The sequence below is a fragment of the Cydia pomonella genome, chromosome 5 (genome assembly GCF_033807575.1).
Source record: "Cydia pomonella isolate Wapato2018A chromosome 5, ilCydPomo1, whole genome shotgun sequence".
Lineage (NCBI taxonomy): Eukaryota > Metazoa > Arthropoda > Insecta > Lepidoptera > Tortricidae > Cydia > Cydia pomonella.
In genome coordinates, this window is record NC_084707.1 from 20,770,403 (window position 1) to 20,791,518 (window position 21,116).

At 37.7% G+C, this 21,116-nt stretch overlaps 1 long non-coding RNA gene across 1 annotated transcript in view; it reads left to right on the forward strand.

Moving 5' to 3' along the window:
• Window positions 1–21,116, forward strand: part of LOC133518068 (uncharacterized) — a 33,055-nt gene that overhangs the window by 4,295 nt on the left and 7,644 nt on the right. Inside the window, exon 2 of the long non-coding RNA XR_009799434.1 lies at window positions 20,460–20,503. This is a non-coding gene — a long non-coding RNA (uncharacterized LOC133518068). The remainder of the gene's footprint in view (window positions 1–20,459; window positions 20,504–21,116) is intronic.

Below are 21,116 nucleotides of genomic sequence, written 5' to 3' on the forward strand. Positions count from 1 at the left end.
AACATTAAGTCATATAAGAGAAAGTTCCATATAAGTTTGAATATAGAAGCATTAGCCAATACGTGATCGTTAGGCGTACTTAAAAATCAATTAAGGTCACAATTTTCAAAGGCGTTGAGAGATCTTGATAACTCTCATTCCGGTGAGTATCTGTGAATGATCAGTTGTGGTATCTCTCTGTTAATAGCCGGGCTGTTGTTAAAAGATACGATAAAGAGACATGAAAGAAACAAATTTGTTGTGATTTGTTACCAGTCTCGGCCGCTTTGTAGAACAGTCAAGAGTTATGTCTCAGCGATGTTTAAAATAATAGCTAATGGAGGCTTAGTTGATATGACTTGTTCTAGAGCATCTCGTCTTCTCGGTTTTTTTTATTAGCGTTGATTCCTATTGGATAAAACTCCAACATCGTTTTAGGCTGCCTTCCCATTGAGGCGAAGTTGAGATAGGATGTGCGGCAATCAACCAATCCAGCAGAGCGGAGAAGAGATGTGGATTAAAACCAATGCCATTAGTTGATTCCGACACGTTTCCTCTCATCGCATCAGTGGAAAAGCAGCCTTATCTCTCTTTTCAAGTACTTACCTATACCTCATTTCTCGAGACCAGAAATCTAAGAAAACACGTAATTGGTCAGCGGTAAGAGTAACCAAGACTCACGGGATAGTTTTACATAGCGGTCAACGTTCAGTCAACATCTGTCTCTAGTTTTTTACCAATTGTACATTTTTAATCAGGGTCCATAATTTTTTTATCTTATTTTATGTCTCTTTTATTGCAAAAGGAGGGGCACTTTGCAAGCTCGTTTCACTAAATGAGGATATCTACGCTACTTATCTCAGTCCTAGACCAAGTCATACACAGAAGAGACTTGCAACTTTCCGAATGTTTTCACATCGAACTGACGTATAAGTAGCGCAAATACTGTCATCATAATAGTCATAGCAACAATCTCATTTGAGTTGCATTCGAAAACGGTGGCCTTAAAGATCGTTCATGAATGTGTGTAAGTAAGTACTACTATTACAAGCCGGCTTTGACGTGGATAGTTTCTAATCGTACTAATCGTTTTTGAAAATCGAGTTCTCTGAATGCTTTGTCAGCACAGTACCCAAATTTTAAAACAAGTGAAGAACTCCAATAGCTTGGATTTTAATCTACTGGGTCTGAAGAGGCGGGAAAAAATATGGACCTAGCTAATCCCAAATGAAGGAAGGTTAGTACAGTTAGCATCAAAATTATACTTAGCATTCTCTGATAGCTTAACCTTTTCGCCGCCATTGACTTGATATAAAGTCAGTACATTTCGTGCCACATACGCTACGACTTCAGAGTCCTTATTCCTACAGACGAGCGTATTTTGTAAAATGCTTCCTTTTTCATTCAAGATTACGACGTAACTATTAGTATTTATTCAAAAACTGATAACGTACTTAAATAATCGTTTCCTAAACTAGGGGCTCCAACAGTTCAAATTTTCATTTTCTCTTTTAAACCTCTTTTTTAATGAGGTTTTTTGGGAGTCTTTTCCAAATTTTGCAGTGAGATGTGGCGTTTCGGTTCTCAATTTTGCTATAAACAAGAATCATTTGGTACATGAATGACTACAATTTGATTCAACATATCTCGTACGAGGGGCTGGAATGATTAACAATCGAAGATTCATTTGAAAAAACTGATAAAATACCTTCCGAGTTTTCTTCATTTTTTTGGCGAAAACAGGGTTTTATTATATTTTATTTCCGCAAATTGTACGCATATTTTGCTTTAAAAAAAATATTATAGCAAACTGTAACTTTATGTTAACCTATAAAAAAAAAATCGTAACTATGGGACCTACATTGCCGTAAATTTATATTTTTTTAAAACACGTATAAATCACGCAGCAGCGACGCCCCGCTCTCAGTCCGCGCGGAGCGCGCTTAGAGGACGGACCTGTGCTCGATTGTCAGGCATTCGTTGCGATCGTAATCAGCTACGGAGTTCCGAGAAGTGCTATATACTGCGATTAGAAAATCTTAATAAAAGTTCATTTTTTACAGTATGCCTAACAGACTCGCTTATTGATGGATTTTCAGTGTTACTTTTTTTTTAATACTAAGTCGGTGGCAAACAAGCATACGGCCCGCATATGTACGCCTGCAACTCCAGAGGAGTTACATGCGCGTTGCCGACCCTAACCCCCTCCCACCCCTCGTTGAGCTCTGGCAACCTTACTCACCGGCAGGAACACAACACTATGAGTAAGGTCTAGTGTTATTTGGCTGCGATTTTCTGAAAAACGCATTTTCACTTGAAATTACGTTAGGGTTTGCATTATTATTTTTGACCCGGATGAAGTCCAAGTTCTCATGATGGAGTCAGGAGTTGGTCACCAGAACTCCTAATCTACTAATTATAATCCCATCATGTTTGGGCTCAAAAGATTTACCCTGACGAACACCATCGATCTAGATGAGGTCCAGGGTCTCATGATGGAGTCAGGAGTTGGTCACTAGAACTCCTAATCTACTCATTATAATTCCATCGTGTTTGGGCTCAACAGAGTTGCCCTGATGAGCACCTTCAATCTAGATGAGGTCCAGGGTCTCATGATGGAGTCAGGAGCTGGTCACCAGAACTCCTAATCTACTCATCATAACTCCATCGTGTTTGGGTTCAATAGAGTTGCCCTGACGAGCACCATCAATCTAGATGAGGTCCAGGGTCTCATGATGGAGTCAGGAGCTGGTCACCAGAACTCCTAATCTACTCATCATAACTCCATCGTGTTTGGGCTCAATAGATTTGCCCTGATGAACACCATCGATCTAGATGAGGCCCAGGGTCTCATGATGGAGTCAGGAGTTGGTCACCAGAACTCCTAAACTACTCATCATAACCTCATCGTGTTCGGGCTCAATAGATTTGCCCTGACGAGCATCATCAATCTAGATAAAGTCCAGGGTCTCATGATGGAGTCAGGAGTTGGTCACTAGAACTCCTAATCTACTCATTATAATTCCAACGTGTTTGGGCTCAAAAGATTTGCCCTGATGAGCACCATCGATCTAGATGAGGTCCAGGGTCTCATGATGGAGTCAGGAGTTGGTCACCAGAACTCCTACTCTACTCATCATAACTCCATCGTGTTTGGGCTCAATAGAGTTGCTCTGACGAGCACCTTCAATCTAGATGAGGTCCAGGGTCTCATGATGGAGTCAGGAGCTGGTCACCAGAACTCCTAATCTACTCATCATAACTCCATCGTGTTTGGGTTCAATAGAGTTGCCCTGACGAGCACCATCAATCTAGATGAGGTCCAGGGTCTCATGATGGAGTCAGGAGCTGGTTACCAGAACTCCTAATCTACTCATCATAACTCCATCGTGTTTGGGCTCAATAGATTTGCCCTGATGAACACCATCGATCTAGATGAGGCCCAGGGTCTCATGATGGAGTCAGGAGTTGGTCACCAGAACTCCTAATCTACTCATCATAACCTCATCGTGTTCGGGCTCAATAGATTTGCCCTGATGAGCACCATCGATCTAGATGAGGTCCAGGGTCTCATGATGGAGTCAGGAGTTGGTCACCAGAACTCCTAATCTACTCATCATAACTCCATCGTGTTTGGGTTCAATAGAGTTGCCCTGACGAGCACCATCAATCTAGATGAGGTCCAGGGTCTCATGATGGAGTCAGGAGCTGGTCACCAGAACTCCTAATCTACTCATCATAACTCCATCGTGTTTGGGCTCAATAGATTTGCCCTGATGAACACCATCGATCTAGATGAGGCCCAGGGTCTCATGATGGAGTCAGGAGTTGGTCACCAGAACTCCTAAACTACTCATCATAACCTCATCGTGTTCGGGCTCAATAGATTTGCCCTGACGAGCATCATCAATCTAGATGAAGTCCAGGGTCTCATGATGGAGTCAGGAGTTGGTCACTAGAACTCCTAATCTACTCATTATAATTCCAACGTGTTTGGGTTCAAAAGATTTGCCCTGATGAGCACCATCGATCTAGATGAGGTCCAGGGTCTCATGATGGAGTCAGGAGTTGGTCACCAGAACTCCTACTCTACTCATCTTAATCCATCGTGTTTGGGCTCAATAGAGTTGCTCTGACGAGCACCTTCAATCTAGATGAGGTCCAGGGTCTCATGATGGAGTCAGGAGCTGGTCACCAGAACTCCTAATCTACTCATCATAACTCCATCGTGTTTGGGTTCAATAGAGTTGCCCTGACGAGCACCATCAATCTAGATGAGGTCCAGGGTCTCATGATGGAGTCAGGAGCTGGTTACCAGAACTCCTAATCTACTCATCATAACTCCATCGTGTTTGGGCTCAATAGATTTGCCCTGATGAACACCATCGAGCTAGATGAGGCCCAGGGTCTCATGATGGAGTCAGGAGTTGGTCACCAGAACTCCTAATCTACTCATCATAACCTCATCGTGTTCGGGCTCAATAGATTTGCCCTGACGAGCATCATCAATCTAGATAAAGTCCAGGGTCTCATGATGGAGTCAGGAGTTGGTCACTAGAACTCCTAATCTACTCATTATAATTCCAACGTGTTTGGGCTCAAAAGATTTGCCCTGATGAGCACCATCGATCTAGATGAGGTCCAGGGTCTCATGATGGAGTCAGGAGTTGGTCACCAGAACTCCTAATCTACTCATCATAACTCCATCGTGTTTGGGCTCAATAGATTTGCCCTGATGAACACCATCGATCTAGATGAGGTCCAGGGTCTCATGATGGAGTCAGAAGTTGGTCACCAGAACTCCTAAACTACTCATCATAACCTCATCGTGTTCGGGCTCAATAGATTTGCCCTGACGAGCATCATCAATCTAGATAAAGTTCAGGGTCTCATGATGGAGTCAGGAGTTGGTCACTAGAACTCCTAATCTACTCATTATAATTCCAACGTGTTTGGGCTCAAAAGATTTGCCCTGACGAGCACCATCGATCTAGATTAAGTCGAGGGTCTCATGATGGACTCAGTAGTTGGTCACCAGAACTCCTAATCTATTCATCATAATGGTAATTTGATGGTGCTTGTCGGAGTAAATCTATTGAGCCCAAACACGATGGAGTTATGATAAATAGATTACGAGTTCTGGTGACCAACTCCTGACTCCATCATGAGACCCTGGACTTCATCTAGATCGATGGTACTCGTCAGGGCAAATCTTTTGAGCCCAAACACGATGGAATTATAATGAGTAGATTAGGAGTTCTAGTGACCAACTCCTGACTCCATCATGAGACCCTGAACATCATCTAGATTGATGGTGCTCGTGAGGGCAAATCTATTGAGCCCAAACACGAAGGAGTTATGATGAGTAGATTAGGAATTATGGTGACCAACTCCTGACTCCATCATGCGACCCTGGACTTCATCTAGACCGATGGTACTCGTCAGGGCAAATCTTTTGAGCCCAAACACGATGGAATTATAATGAGTAGATTAGGAGTTCTAGTGACCAACTCCTGACTCCATCATGAGACCCTGAACATCATCTAGATTGATGGTGCTCGTGAGGGCAAATCTATTGAGCCCAAACACGATGGAGTTATGATGAGTAGATTAAGAATTATGGTGACCAACTCCTGACTCCATCATGAGACCCTGGACTTCATCTAGATCGATGGTACTTGTCAGGGCAAATCTTTTGAGCCCAAACACGATGGAATTATAATGAGTAGATTAGGAGTTCTGGTGACCAACTCCTGACTCCATCGTGAGACCCTGGACTTCATCTAGATCGATGGTACTCGTCAGGGCAAATCTTTTGAGCCCAAACACGATGGAATTATAATGAGTAGATTAGGAGTTCTAGTGACCAACTCCTGACTCCATCATGAGACCCTAAACATCATCTAGATTGATGGTGCTCGTGAGGGCAAATCTATTGAGCCCAAACACGATGGAGTTATGATGAGTAGATTAGGAATTATGGTGACCAACTCCTGACTCCATCATGAGACCCTGGACTTCATCTAGATCGATGGTACTCGTCAGGGCAAATCTTTTGAGCCCAAACACGATGGAATTATAATGAGTAGATTAGGAGTTCTGGTGACCAACTCCTGACTCCATCATGAGACCCTGGACTTCATTTAGATCGATGGTACTCGTCAGGGCAAATTTATTGAGCTCGAATACGATGGAATTATAATGAGTAGATTAGGAGTTCTAGTGACCTACTCCTGACTCCATCATGAGACCCTGGACTTCATCTAGATTGATGGTGCTCATCAGGGTAAATCTATTGAGCCCAAACTCGATGGAGTTATGATGAGTAGATTAGGAGTTCTGGGGAGTTCTGGTGACCAACTCCTGACTCCGTCATGAGACCCTGGACCTCATCTAGATCGATGGTGTTCGTCAGGGCAAATCTTTTAAGCCCAAGCACGATGGAATTATAATGAATAGATTAGGAGTTCTGGTGACCAACTCCTGACTCCATCATAAGAACCTGGATGGACTTCATTCGGGTCAAAAATAATAATACAAACCCTAACGTGATTTCAAATAACACTGAAACTCTATAGCACTAATGTGCGCAAACGATTGGCATCTTGACTACGCAGCATGGGTGCGTAGCCACCATGCCACTCGATACGACAACGAAACACTATCTGTCTCTCTCTCGTACTAATATGCACAAACGATTGGCATCTTGGCTGGGCAGCATGGGTGCGTAGCCAACATGCCAAACGTTTACGATACGACAAGGAAACACTATCTGTCTCTCTATCGCACTAATATGCGCAATCGATTGGCTTCTTGGCTAGGTATCACGGGTGCGTAGCCAACATGCCAATCGTTTACGATACGACAACGAAACACTACTCTCTCTCTATCGCACTAATATACGCAAACGATTGGTATTTTAGCTAGGCACTAAGCAAGTGTGTGGCCAACATGCCAATCGTTTACGATACGACAACGAAACACTATCTGTCTCTCTATCGCACTAATATACTTTATTTATACCTGCAGTCATTTAGTAACTTCTTCATTTTCCATTGGTGTGAAAGAGACAGAATAAAGAGCAAGGGTTATAGTACACTCTGTAGTCTGTACACTTAGTAGTAGTGTACATTAAAAAAAAACTACTGTGCATATACAATAAAATAAAGAGTGCCCATATGATATCATATGACACTAAAATTAATGTTGCTTGAAATTATATTGAAAACTATCAAGATTATTCTAGTCTGCATTGAAACGCGCGTCGCGTTGCCGGCGCTCGCGTACCGAGCGCCAACGCCATCTATCGAGCGTTATTTCGTGAAATCGGAGAACGCTCCAAGGATTAAGGGCTCTTCATATCAAGTTGTGGTTTTGTTCAGGTATGTATACGTGCAATTTTTGACGTGGCGTTGATAACACTTTATTACCAAACCTGGGATGACTCGGGGCACTTATACTACAGTGACGTAGCAAAATATTTTATCGACAATTAAATATATCGATGTTACTGTCAACATGTAAATGTTCTACGAAATAAATATATTTATACAAAATCGCTTTGTATACTGCTTCTTAAATTTTAAAAAGGTGTTTTTTCGAAGAATTTATTTTATTTTTAAACCAGTACTGCTAAGATGTTTGGCTCTTTATCATTTTTTTGTCACCATGCCTGTCACGTTCTAACAAGTATGTAAGTTTGAAAGTGACGGGCATAGTGACAAGTGATAAAATAGGAACCATGATGCCACCGCAGGTCAGTATTTCCACATTGGCACTAAATGTTTTATTCTAATCATTTTATATCGTTATTTATTATTTCTTAAACATTACTCCATCTTCATTTATTGCCAAAAGTACATAAGTGAAATTTACCATTAGTCACAAAAATACCATTAGATACATAAACCATTTCGAGACAAATCTTCTTTATTTTGTAAAATATGCCGAAAGGAATTCTTTATCAAAACTATTTCGAGAATTTTCAATGAGCACATGTATTATTATATATCGATATCAAATCCCTAGAATGTGGCCCGAGTTATCACAGGTTTGTTTATTACTTCATTGACGTGGCGGCGAAAAGGTTAACAAAATGAGACATCTCTCTTTATATAGAATAATTAAATGGTAAAGTATTTGAGGGTGTCAGATACTTTTGGTGCGTTGTTTCATATGCTACTATTGATTCTGACTGTACTTATCCTCACAGCTGATTCTATCAATGTAATTAGATAAAAATTGCGAACAACACAATTTAACAGAACCTGACAGACAATTTTCAGTCATATATAAACGCATGTTATTGCCGTGAAAGGTGAATATATATTATGGTAGAATGACTAGATACTAAAAGCATTACGGTAAAGCGCACCGCACGAGTCGACGACAAATCGTTTATTACTGAGATGAATTATAGCCCGTGCTGGAACGGACAATTCTATACATTTTATTCAATACGCGAACAAATTACAGGGAGAAACGCTAAATTACCTCCACAACATGGCCAATTTAGTACCTAGATGTCTAGGATATGGTAACGGATGTGAAACAGATAAGAATCTGTCCTTTCAGTTCTTTGTTATCAGTTTTGATCACGTTTTCTGTGGCAACTTGAGGTCTCTAACTAGAAAAGTAATAAGTATATTTTCATTGCAAAGGTTTTAGGCCCTTTTTGGTATAAACTTTAGATACATAATTAATGGAGGCAGTTAATTGTCGGTCGGTCGCATTTTCGCATATAATTTACTGCATAAGTTTAATTGGTATTGTCATTGGTATTTTATGAATGGTGGCTGGTGATTTACTCCGGGTCGTGTCGTCTTGTTCACCACGATTACATGTAGATTGGAACTGACAGAAGCCTATAATAGGTACAACAAAATAATCATAATTTTAATATATACACGAGTTACATTTTTGAGGTATGCGTGTTTACATTAAATTCTTCATTGAATTGTTAAGTAGGAAAATATAAACATGACGTGGTTTTGTAAATTTTTGTGATTGTGTTTTTTTGTGTCGTGTAAAAAATATTGCTTGTTTCATTTACTACAAGAACTTTAGGTAAAATCATCTTTACAGAAAATTTAATTTAGTTATCTATACCTAAGATTATAAATGTCTACTTCAGCAAATGTCAAATTGAATATTGAGAATATTAAACAAAAAATACCCAAACAGTAAAAGCATTAAAAACATTGTACAGGGATTAAATACTGTTTACAAGGTTAGTATCTAATTTTATTTGAGCGGAATTATTTGAATGTTAAATTTAATTCTAACATGATAAAAGGTAATTTTCTCTTCAATCTTAGTTAGCTAGTTAATGTGTGAAATAATGAAAATGAACCACTAATTTGATATTGTACAGTAATAAACAGGATATTGCTAGAAATTGTAATTACATCGCTCAAAACATTTTGCCCGTTATTACAGAAAATAATGAATTCTTGTTTATTGATTTTCAACAGTGTGTGTGTAACCAATCCTTTGGCAATATTGGGATTAATAATGAAAATAGATTTCCATGAACCCATTTACTACGTGACTTGTAAAGAAGTATATTTGTATTATGTATTTATTTATGTATATAAGGTGATAACAAATTAGTTACCGACATTTTTACAGCTGATAGTACTCGGTTCCTGGAGTATATTTACGTATGAAACATTTTATTTAGGTTATAACCTATGATGTATTTTTGGACTTCAACCTAATCGTGTGGTGCCATTTAGTTGAAAAAGTCACAATTGTGAAATGACAGAAAGTGTTAAAAATCTTGTCAGTTAAATACAAATGATTATTTTTAGTTAGAATTATAATTTATTTATTTTATTCGACGATGAAAACAAAAAAATGATAGGTATGAAATTTTTCTTAATTTATATTTAAAGTTAATTGTTTTAGTGTAAAGTGCTTAGTGTAAAGTGCTTTAGTGTAAAGTGCCATCTCTTAAAATATCGGTAGCTAATTTATTGGCACCTTATATATTGTACAGTTATAAGTAGTTGAAGTTTTTATATAATGTTTAGAAAAAAAGAGAATAAAGTTTTTAATTGTTGCATTATTTTCATTTAAATAACAATAAGTTTTGATTAATATTTCTATGTAAATTAACTTAATATTAATAAAATGTGGTAGGAGAATCATTCATAGATTCATACTGATACTACAGACTTAAAATCAAAAACGTTAACTTTTTCAGCCATGTTGACTTTTATCCATCTTTTCGACAATTATTGTGGAATTACTATTGAATTAATTTTGTGTCTTAAATTTTTTATTGAATGTTTTTAACGACTAGTATGAAAGCGCTTTGGTACACTACTGTAATGCTTATGTATGTTGAAATCAAATAAAATTAAAAAATGAAGAAAAGATTGAAACTGTATCAGCTAGTAAAACAAACGGTGAAGTTTTCCAACTCGTTATCAATAAACAAACAGTTCAGGCTCAGTTATGATTCCCACGGCTATATCCGCGTACGCATCATGATTCGAAAACACCACTTATACGACACAAAACGACTTATCCACTACGCTTCCTTGATCCACTTACGCTCTTATTATGTATGAATACTAAGATCACACCTTTAAAGGTACTCCTCGGTTACGCATGACCATTATACTACTGTTATGGAGATTCAGGTACGCGTAGACACGATTTGACTACATGTTTAGATCTTATATGATTTTTGATGCACCGTATGAAGTGTTATGGTTACGATAGAAGTTTACTAGAGCGATTCAGGTAGTATGGGCATCAAGTATTGATTCAAAACTCCGAAGTATTATCACTACCTCTACACCTTTATACCATATAAAAAGTCGCCCGCGGCGTCTGTATGTTTGCGATAAATTCAAAAATTACTGAACGGATTTTCATGCGGTTTCACCTATCAATAGAGTGATTCTTGAGGAATGTTTACGTTAGGTTAGGTTATTTGTTAAGGTTCTAACCTTGCGAAGCCGGGGCGGGTCGCTAGTTATAAATGAGACTTGGAATCGTTTTACCGAATTTTTTTAGGTGACACAAGATTTATACGCGATTGGACTCATTAACTGTAAGCAATTTAAAATCTAAAATAAAAGATCAGGTATTCCATCCATACTAGTTCAATCCGACAATAGTATTAACACCAGGATTTTTGTTGTGATTTCAGAGTTACCGCTTTAGTAAAAGTTGATCATTGTACCAGGGATCGGAACCGGTTTTTTGCAAAAACATCGAAATAACCATATATTTCGGTTTATTTTATACTCTAAATGTAGGACTCAGTTGTGTTTTCAGATAACGACTTCGTATTATTAGATTGCCTAATTAGAAATGAAGTAATTAACAAAGAACGAAAAAATACCGTTTTCGTTCCCATATAAAAAATACCGGTTTCCGATCCCTGCATTGTACATTTAAATGCACCGTATGGATTCTTGTTACTTGGCATCGCAACTCAGCAAGAGCAGTTGAGCTAATATGGGCATATATCTAGTGCAGGATACTTATTGTATATCGTTTTATATTATTATACGAGTTTAATGTGATTAGTAGTCATGATTTGAGTAAATTCTTAGATTTAGTGTGCGAGTAAGACTGCAAAATATGTTAGTACACGAGCAGTTCTACTAATATGGATAAATAGCTTTTCAGAGAAGGCTGGATTACTAATATATTCACGCCGATCATGCCTTTAAAACTTTATTGCAAACCTGTATAAAATGTGCATAATATGGATTATCGACTGTCCTTTTTTCAATTAGCAGACACAAAAACGTAACCTGTACCCCTAGTGTAAATAAATTCGATTTCGAAACGTGACATACGCGTTTGCGTTTAGTCTCATTTTGTAATGGATTAATTTAGAAAGAGCGTGCCAAGCGGGACGTTTTGGAAACTCAAAATCCTATACAAAATGAGACTTAACGCAAACGCGTTCGTCACGTTATGATGTCGATCAAATTTACACTAGGGGTACTGGCCTTCCTTGTCGTTAAACGCGGAACTAACAGCAAGCTCGGTTCTCCATACAAACGTAGTTACGCTCTCATTTCAAAATGACTAGCTAGATTGCTCGAAACTTCGTACTTACAATGGGATGAGGTATATCTATTCCTGCGGTGGCAGCATGGTTCCATTTTTATCACTTGTCACTATGCCCGTAATTTTCACGCTTACATACTTGTTAGAACGCGACAGGCATGGTGACAAATGATACTCGTAAAGAGCCGACCATCTTGGCATAACTGTAATTAGTTTATGTAGCTTCAGATACTGTATTTAAAAAAATACAGCGAAATTATGTTTTTCATACAGAACTTGTTTTTGCTCTATTTTCTTTATTTGGTGGTCTATAAAGTAATTACAAGACTATATTCTGTTTTTTTTTATTCCGTAGACTAAAATGAGATCTCATGTGGTACTAAGAAATGTCATGTCTTACATATGAAACGTCATTTTAGTCTACGGAATAAAAAACAGACCTTAGATATACCTAATGTCCTTGTATGTGGAACGTTTCATTACATTCTAACACGTAGTTTTAAAATGAGAACGAAACTCCCGTTGTATGGGAAGGTGAAATGTGGCCGAGCTTGCCGGGGACTCTTAAACTATCAACTGAGTAATTCATATATTTAAAAAAATTTAAGATTAAAAAACGTTCTAGATAATTATGTACAGTCAGCTGCAGAGATAAATAAATTAAATTAATTAAATTAAATATATTTATTTGCATTAAGCGTAGTAAACATTAATGGTCATCTTTTACAAATGTAAAATTAGATCACACACTTAGCTAATAATAAGCATGCAAATATTTTTATACACACTAACAACTATATTTAGTATATTTACAAACATGAAATGATTTAAAAATTAATACAACATTATACTACAAATTTCAATCATATTGTTCATGTTAAATAGCATAAGTAAATAAGGATTACATTTTATTCTTCGTTATCAGAATCTAAAAATTCATTCATTGTATAAAAACATTTTTCTTTTAACCATGTAAATAGATGCCGCCTAAACTGGGTTATCGATGGTTGTTGTCTTATTACAAGAGGTAAATTGTTAAATATTTTTATTGACATAGAATGTCAATTTTTCCTCTGTAACGCGCTTCTACATCTCGGCATAACTAATTTTGTAGGATCTCTTGAATAGACATTTGTTTGCAAGGGGGGTCAACTATCTCTTCAACTGACTATACTCGTAGCATTTTATCGCTAGGGACCATATCCACATTATTCCTCAGACAAATATAGTAGGTACTAAATTTTGTTACATGTAAAAACTAAAACTGACATGATTTTGGGACCCGGGCACGTCCTTAAACTACGTCCAAAAGAGAGGTATATGGGCATTGTAAATGTCATCTACCTTTGTGTGGTAGGGCACAGCCAGTGGATGTCATTCCAGATCTAGAGGAGAGCCCATCTGGGGAAGTACCTCCACCTTACAGAAAACAGCAGCCAAATAACACTAATAGTCCCTACTCATAGTGTTGTGTTCCTGCCGGTGAGTAAGGTTGCCAGAGCTCAACGAGGGGGGGGCGGGTTTAGAGTCGGCAACGCGCATGTAAATCCTCTGGAGTTGCAGGCGTACATAGGCTACGGAGACCGCCGAATGCCGTATGCTTGATTGCCACCGACGTAGTATAAAAAAAATAGGTGTTGTATTTGCTCAAATAATGTCATAGTGTTGAAAAAGAAACTACCTAAACTATTATTCATTTCACTCCAGTGAGACTTTAATTTTATATAGTTTGCCTCGTGCCGTGACATATTTACGCACTCATTATTTTGTCATGTCCGCGCTACGTATAAACAAGTTTGCTGTTCAAATAACTCATATTGTGCACAAATGCAACAATTTACTATTTCATTACAGATAAACTGTGAAATAAGTCGTAAACATGATTTTTGATTGTAAAGTTTGCTTTGTGTCTTTCCATTATTTACGATTTGTTTGTACGCAGGATAATTAAATTGAAAGCGTACTGCTATTAGTCTTGACTTTGTCACAGCCATACCGCTGCAAGTATTGTTTTAGAGCGCCATCATGTTTATTAAATTATTTCTAAAATACACTGCGTCAAGTTAAGCAAATCTTAAATAGTTATTCTTATCGTCTTTGTCACATTACAAACTGTAAACTTTATGCCATCAAAAACATAACTTGTAAAAAAAAACTAGTCTCTCTCTCTCCTCTCGACACAGTTCTTTAACCGTAAAAACCTGTGAGATCCATGTAATACCAAGTCGGTTAATTTATTTAGTCCCTACTTAAGGGACCTTTTGTCTTAAGTTATTGCGTAATTAGCTAACCTGACATCATCTTATAATGACCATATCAATATTAAGAATCTTTTATGTTTTGAATAAATAGATTGACGTTTATTTATGCAGTTGGTGAAACACTATTGTATTCTAAATTTTAAGCTTCTAGGTCTACTAGAAGTGCCTTAGAGTTTTGATGATCGGTCAGACAGTGAGTGAGTGACAAAATTAAGAAACTTTGACTAGTTATAATTCTTAAACTACTGGTTTAAATTAAATTAAATTTGAAATATACTGTGTTTATACAATGACCGCTTTGTTACTGAAAATTCAGGCTTCTAGTTTTATCCACAACGAAGTTAAAGGGGGGTCAAAAATGGCCTGAACTGCTTCGAGAATAAGATGGTACGGCCGTGTCGCTTTTTCACTCGACTTTGCGGGGGCACTGCCGTGCCTTCAGATTCTAGTTCGGATCTTAAGCTCAAAGTACGAAAACGTAAGAAAGTATTGAAACATAGAATGTATGTAGCTTATGTAGACATAAAAAAAAGATCTTGTAAACTGCCTAATTTTTCAGTTTCTTCTTTCTTCTTTGTTAGTAGAAAAGCACCCACCTGGATACTTAGCCAACGTACCAATCGTTATAGTCATCTCTATCTATCACTCTTCCTTATTAGTCCGACAGTGACAGTTGTGTTTCATTCGTTACGGAGCGTTAATGAATGGCACGTTGGCTACGCACCCTGATAAGTTGTGTCCACTTCTTTGTTTTTTGCCTACATGAGCTACATACATGCCCAGTTTCATGCTTTCTTCTGGATGGAATTATGCTTAATGAAACTGTATGACACTGCATGAAACTGTTAGAAAACATAATCGTACTATTTATAGAACTTATCGAAAATGAATCGTATTTATTTGATAAAATAGAAACGTGCAAGTATCAACATTGTAATACAACATTATCCCGGAGACAGAACAATAAAAATAGCAATCAATCAAGCACTATATCCAGGCGTTCCCAGTATAAATTATACGCACCTCCGCTTCCCAGGACTTAATTACTTAACAAGGCAAGACAAGCCCAGGCAGCCTCAGATCTGTGAGATAGAGGAAGGAAAAACACTAGTTTGCGCGCTAGGGCATATTTTAATAGGAGAACCAGGTCCCTTGCATCCTTTTTATAGCGTAAAACAGGCGAGTCCGGGAAACAGCAGGTGTCATTCACGCGGCAAATACTCGTATGGTGTTCGAATTAGAGAAAAAGTTGCTAGTTCCAAATGTTTAAAGGAAATCTTGGCAGAAAGGAGTTAGTTTACATTTGAACTGATATCAGGCAAAGAAAGTCTCATATCATCTTAAACAATGAAACATTTTTTTTCTTGGAAATATAAATGAACCCTTTAGAAATGTGTAAAAGTTATAAAGTACTGTAAATTAAGATTTCCAGAGAGATTGATGGAAAGTAGTTAATTGAAAGTGTCCATTTTGTCTAAACTAATGGCGGTTATTAAAATATTTGTGACACGCCGCGTGGGAACCGCGCCGGATTATTCCTCACTCGACTCCACGGTTGGTGCTTATTCTGTTATTATATTTTAAATTTTAGTTACATGGTTATGTGCCACTTGCTTTAGTTGTTTAATTACTTCCAAGAAATATACAAGTGGCAAATTTCGTAGTTTGATACTTGGCCACTTAACCTTTGCAAAAGAGATTCGAAATGAATATATTCAAAATCAAATGCTTAGGGCGAAGTAAATCTATATACGTCCCACGGACACATAAATTCTCTCATTTTGTACTGTTTTAAATATTAGTAATGTGTTATGAAATTGTACTTTAAAATCCTTCAAGTTCATATAGGTATCTATTTTAACATGCTAGCACCGTGTTCCTACAATCCCAGAATAGGGCCGTTGAGTTCTCTATTCAAACCTCACGAATATAACTCCAACTCGTTAATGTTGGCTTATAAATTTACAGTGCCAACTAAAATAGTTCGTGTACGGCATTAGCATTCGCCTTTTATGTCTTTTAGTATGTCCGGGGGCAATTTTATTGGTCCTTATCGGTCGAGGCATGTGGCGTGATGCGCGCGCAGTTCCTTGAATACGGGATGACGTGAAAGTGCAAAGGTTTAGGGGTTTATATCGTGAAATGGGAAGATTCTCCTAGTTAAGAATCACAAGGATCCGCCGCCGAAAGGCCGCACCCATACAATTTCTCATTTTAATAGGGCATGCTGAAATTATATGAGGCTTGGTATGAATGCTTTGTAGTTTTTTTTTTAATACTACGTCGGTGGCAAACAAGCATACGGCCCGCCTGATGGTAAGCAGTTTCCGTAGCCTATGTACGCCTGCAACTCAAGCAAGAGGAGTTACATGCGCGTTGCCGACCCTAAACCCCCCTCCCCCTCGTTGAGCTCTGGCAACCTTACTCACCGGCAGGAACACAACACTTATGAGTAGGGTCTAGTGTTATTTGGCTGCGGTTTTCCGTAAGGTGGAGGTACTTCCCCAGTTGGGCTCTGCTCTAGATCTGGACTGACATCCGCTGTGCTGTGCCCTACCACACAAAGCGAGATGACATTCACAATGCCCATACCTCTCTTAAAAGAGAAAGATATGTTTGGTAATCATATTTTGTTACTAAAAATATTAATATAAAAATGGAGCGAGTAGAATTAATATGTAAAATGTGTACTCGCTCGATTTTCTTGCTCACTCGCTCGCTCTGGGTACTCCCGGGTTCTCTGTTTCGCATAGCCCTTTACCTTTAAACCTTCAAACCCAGGCAGAAAGTTCATTGTATTTATATGATTGAAGTAAAAAAAAATATTCGTTTTTGTTAGAAGTACATATTGTGACTTCTCTGCTTGGATGAAAGGAATCTTTGCGATGTTTGTAAGAAAACACCATAGCACCTGTCGACAATATTGTTATGTGATATGGTTACTCAGCACAACATGGAACTTTCATTTAAAAGATAACGTTTTAGTACTTATGTTTTTATAAATCTAAAGCTTGACTTTATCTATTCATTACTAGCGACGGGCCCCGGCTTCGTACGGGTTACAAAAAAACCTTAACAAATTATACACCTTCCTCAAAAATCACTATTGCTATAGGTAAAAACTGCATGAAAATTCCGTTGAGTAGTTTTTGAGTTTATCGCGAACATACATACATGTATACTATTTTGTAAGGTGTATAGTGACAAAATGCTCAATGTTCTATCATAGAGTATTGAAAGGATTAATAAATAGGTATAAATAGGAAATAGAACATTGTAACATTGAAATCTAGTCGTACACTTTGTATCAACACCGCGAACTCTCCGAGAGATTAAATTGTATTTCGAGTGCCGTCATATAAATTTCAATTGAAAGCTACCGACGCTATTAAGTCCGAAGCGATTCTAAGTTCGTGACGTCTTGTAAAAGGAAATTGTGTAGTTACACCTACATTTAGAGTGGATCTCAATTATGATCGAATCATGCACAGTCATACTACCATTCAATGTGCCGTTACTGCAATGACAGTCGGCCAATAGGCGTCCGTGCTTTCTCGTTCCCAAGTCACGGCCAACCAGAAAAAAAGAATTGGAAATTTGTGGCCAGGATTTTTTAAACATCTAGCTGTGTTGCTATTTAAAAAACACGCAATGTCTCGGTTCAAGGTCAATGACACACTTTTCTGGATGAATAATTCATGTGAATTCGTAAAGAATTTGAAAAACTCTTTGCACCGTAATCATAGGCGTAATTATAATTCCTAGAGTGACTTTTGTGGCGTTCTCAAAATATTTCCACGCAGCGCAATTATATATTCATTACTGTTGTGCTCGGGCAAGACATTTTGGGTTATTAAGGACAAGACGAGCTTTTTGGACGAAGGCGCCTGGAGATGTCAGCTCTAGGCTATGAAACGATTTAAAATTCGGACCGAATGAATTACTACATGAAGTTCAGCCGACAAGAGATGATAAATATTATGACGAATTGCGATGGTCGGTAATATATTTACGGCTGAGAATCTAACGATTTTGACGAGGATTATCATAGAGATCGTTCAATGACCGGAAGGCGTACGATATAGTCACATCATTTATAAATGTTATAAAAGTATTTTTTTAGTTACAAGGTCTAACCTTGATGTTTTGATACATTCTTTGAATTTAACGCGCTATGGGTATTATATTGTATTGCATAATAATATATTTTTCTGTACCTATCGCTAAAGTTTTTCTCTAAAATTTACCAAGAATAAAAAAAGCGACTAGAACCTCGTTTTAAGAATATCGTAATTTGATCCTTACTGCAAAGAATAGCTTCTAAATTTCAAACATTCCGCCCGTCCATTCGGACATTCCCACGTTTTCAGTGCAGGCAGTATGCTAATTGGCGTCCACAATAGATGTTATCCGTACGTCTTCTCTCATAATTGCCTTAATAAGCAGAGTACAATCATAATCAAACAGAATTACAAGCGGATTGAAACTGGGCTTTTTATTCGGCTATTGTTAGATAGCCGCCCGATGTGTGATTGCCAATCAGTCTTCATATTATATAGCGTTACTCAACTCGTAGTGAATGATTTACAATGCTTGTTTAATTGTTTCCATAGTGTTATGTTTGTAACGTGACTTGCGTTAATTTTTAATGGTTTTATCCATCGAGGTACATATAAGAATACAATTATTTTCTGTTGTCACTCATCTCATACGCTTTGTTTACATTTGTTGTTTTTACAACAGTAGGTACCTAATCCAGTATATTTATGAAGAACATTTATTTACAGTCAAACTGCATTAATGTAAAAGTGTAGTTTTACAAAATAGTAGTTTGATGTGCGTCCATCATTATTTCAAAAACATAAAGCAGTGATGACATCTAGTGATGAGCATAGACAAACCGGAGGCTTCGCGGAAGAGCGGTGAACGACCCGGCCTCCCCGCACCGCCTAATTATCCTCCCCCTCCCCCGGTGGCGTCGGCCGTTGCGGTTTTGGTACATTTTCAAGGCATTAGAACGTTTTATTACTTTTTCAAAACTTACCTCTAAATTACTTCGGCTGAGAAACTTTTAGCGTCACAAGGCAGTTCTTTATAAACACAACTTTTGGTAGGTACAAAGTTTTTTAATCGTACATATTTTAAATTCTAATACGGAATGCGCTAAATACGTTGCATGCGCGTCAACAAACCAAGCGTTTACAATACAGGAGCGCGTTCTTCCCATGGTACCCGTGAGAAAGATTTCTATCCTCGTCCGCCATTCATTTTTGTGCAAAAACCCGGGCGCATTCGGAAGCGCCCATGGAAAGGTCACACGAGAACTTGCAGTTTTTGAATTAAGAAAAAAAGGGTGCAAATTCATCGGATGCAAGGCGAGCACGCCATCGTCGGCCGATGTTCCATTTTCAAAATTCTATTTATTTTTCAATCTCGCAAGTGGCCTGCTCGATTTTTATTTATTTATTTCATCGTTTTATGTGTTGCCATGCCAGTTATATCACATCACAGGTTAGAGTCGAACTAAGCTAACTATGTATTCCATTTGAAATGAAAAATTGTGGCAATGTGTATTAATGTCAAGTTTCTATGAAAATATAACACTCATTCACTTTGTCCTCTTCAAGTAAATGCAAAGTTAGCTTTGAAGGATTCTATATTTAAATTTGAATGTTCAAGCGGCCCTTAAAATTTATTGAATACAAGTTCATAGACATTTCAGGTACATATCTAAATAGTTGCGAGGTTGAAATAACAGTTATAGTTTTGTACATTTTGCGGTATCAGCGTTGATCGGCTCTCATTACGCCCCGGGACAATGCTTTCATAGCAAAGGATTTATGAACAATCGGTACCGCACGCTATGCATTATAAAGGAAGCGCTTTATGATATGATATCACAATTTGTTAGGCAAAATACGTATTGTTTTGCTTGTATCTTGTTTGTTGGTTATTGTTTGTGTCACATTCGAATAAGAATTTATAGAAGGTACAATGAAATTTAAATACCATAAACAATTATTTTATAACGTCAATTCAATAAATAATAAAATAAGTAAATATTATAAGGACATTCTTACACAAAACCGTTACCGTTGAACTTGAGTTTTATGTCAAATTAAGGATTTTTAGTAGTAAATGTTGCTCGTTTTAATACTTGTTGTTATTTTGTTGTTACAGATTGTGCAATGGAACATGGAAAAAATGACAAAGGATTTTTATAGGTGAGTAAAAAGAAGCATTATTTTTATTATAATACCTCCTTCATTTATTTTAAGAGGCACAGCGTTATCTTAATGGACGGAATGCGGGCTCGTATTTTAGCTGCTTTCGTGTATTTTGTTCCAACGTTTGCACGAAAAACGGTTAGGTGTCTTACAAAAATATTGGAAGCCAAAACATTTAGTGTTTTATTTAAATATTATACACCTTTTAATATTGATAGACTCGTAAACAATCTACATTTAAACTACAGATAAGAAATTCGAAAAGCCATAGGTAAACATTATCTACCATAAAACATCCATTACTAAACAAGTTTACATAGTTTCTACCGCTTTTTTTAGTAAAAATCCGGTTGCTATTTTTATAAGCTGACAGTAGTTATTCGAAATAATGTCTAGTAAAACGAGGAACATGGTAATTGCCATGACGTTCACAACCGCAGGTACGTTTCTAGCTGTCACGCAACGATGCCCGCCCCTACTCCGGCGCTCTTCACACGCCTCCGAACTCCGTGCCCATTTCCAGTCCGCTCGTACATCGCTACAGTCATTCGTCGGTGATACTGTATAGTGCTAACATGTGCCGCAATGGACAGTGAAATACTGAAAACTG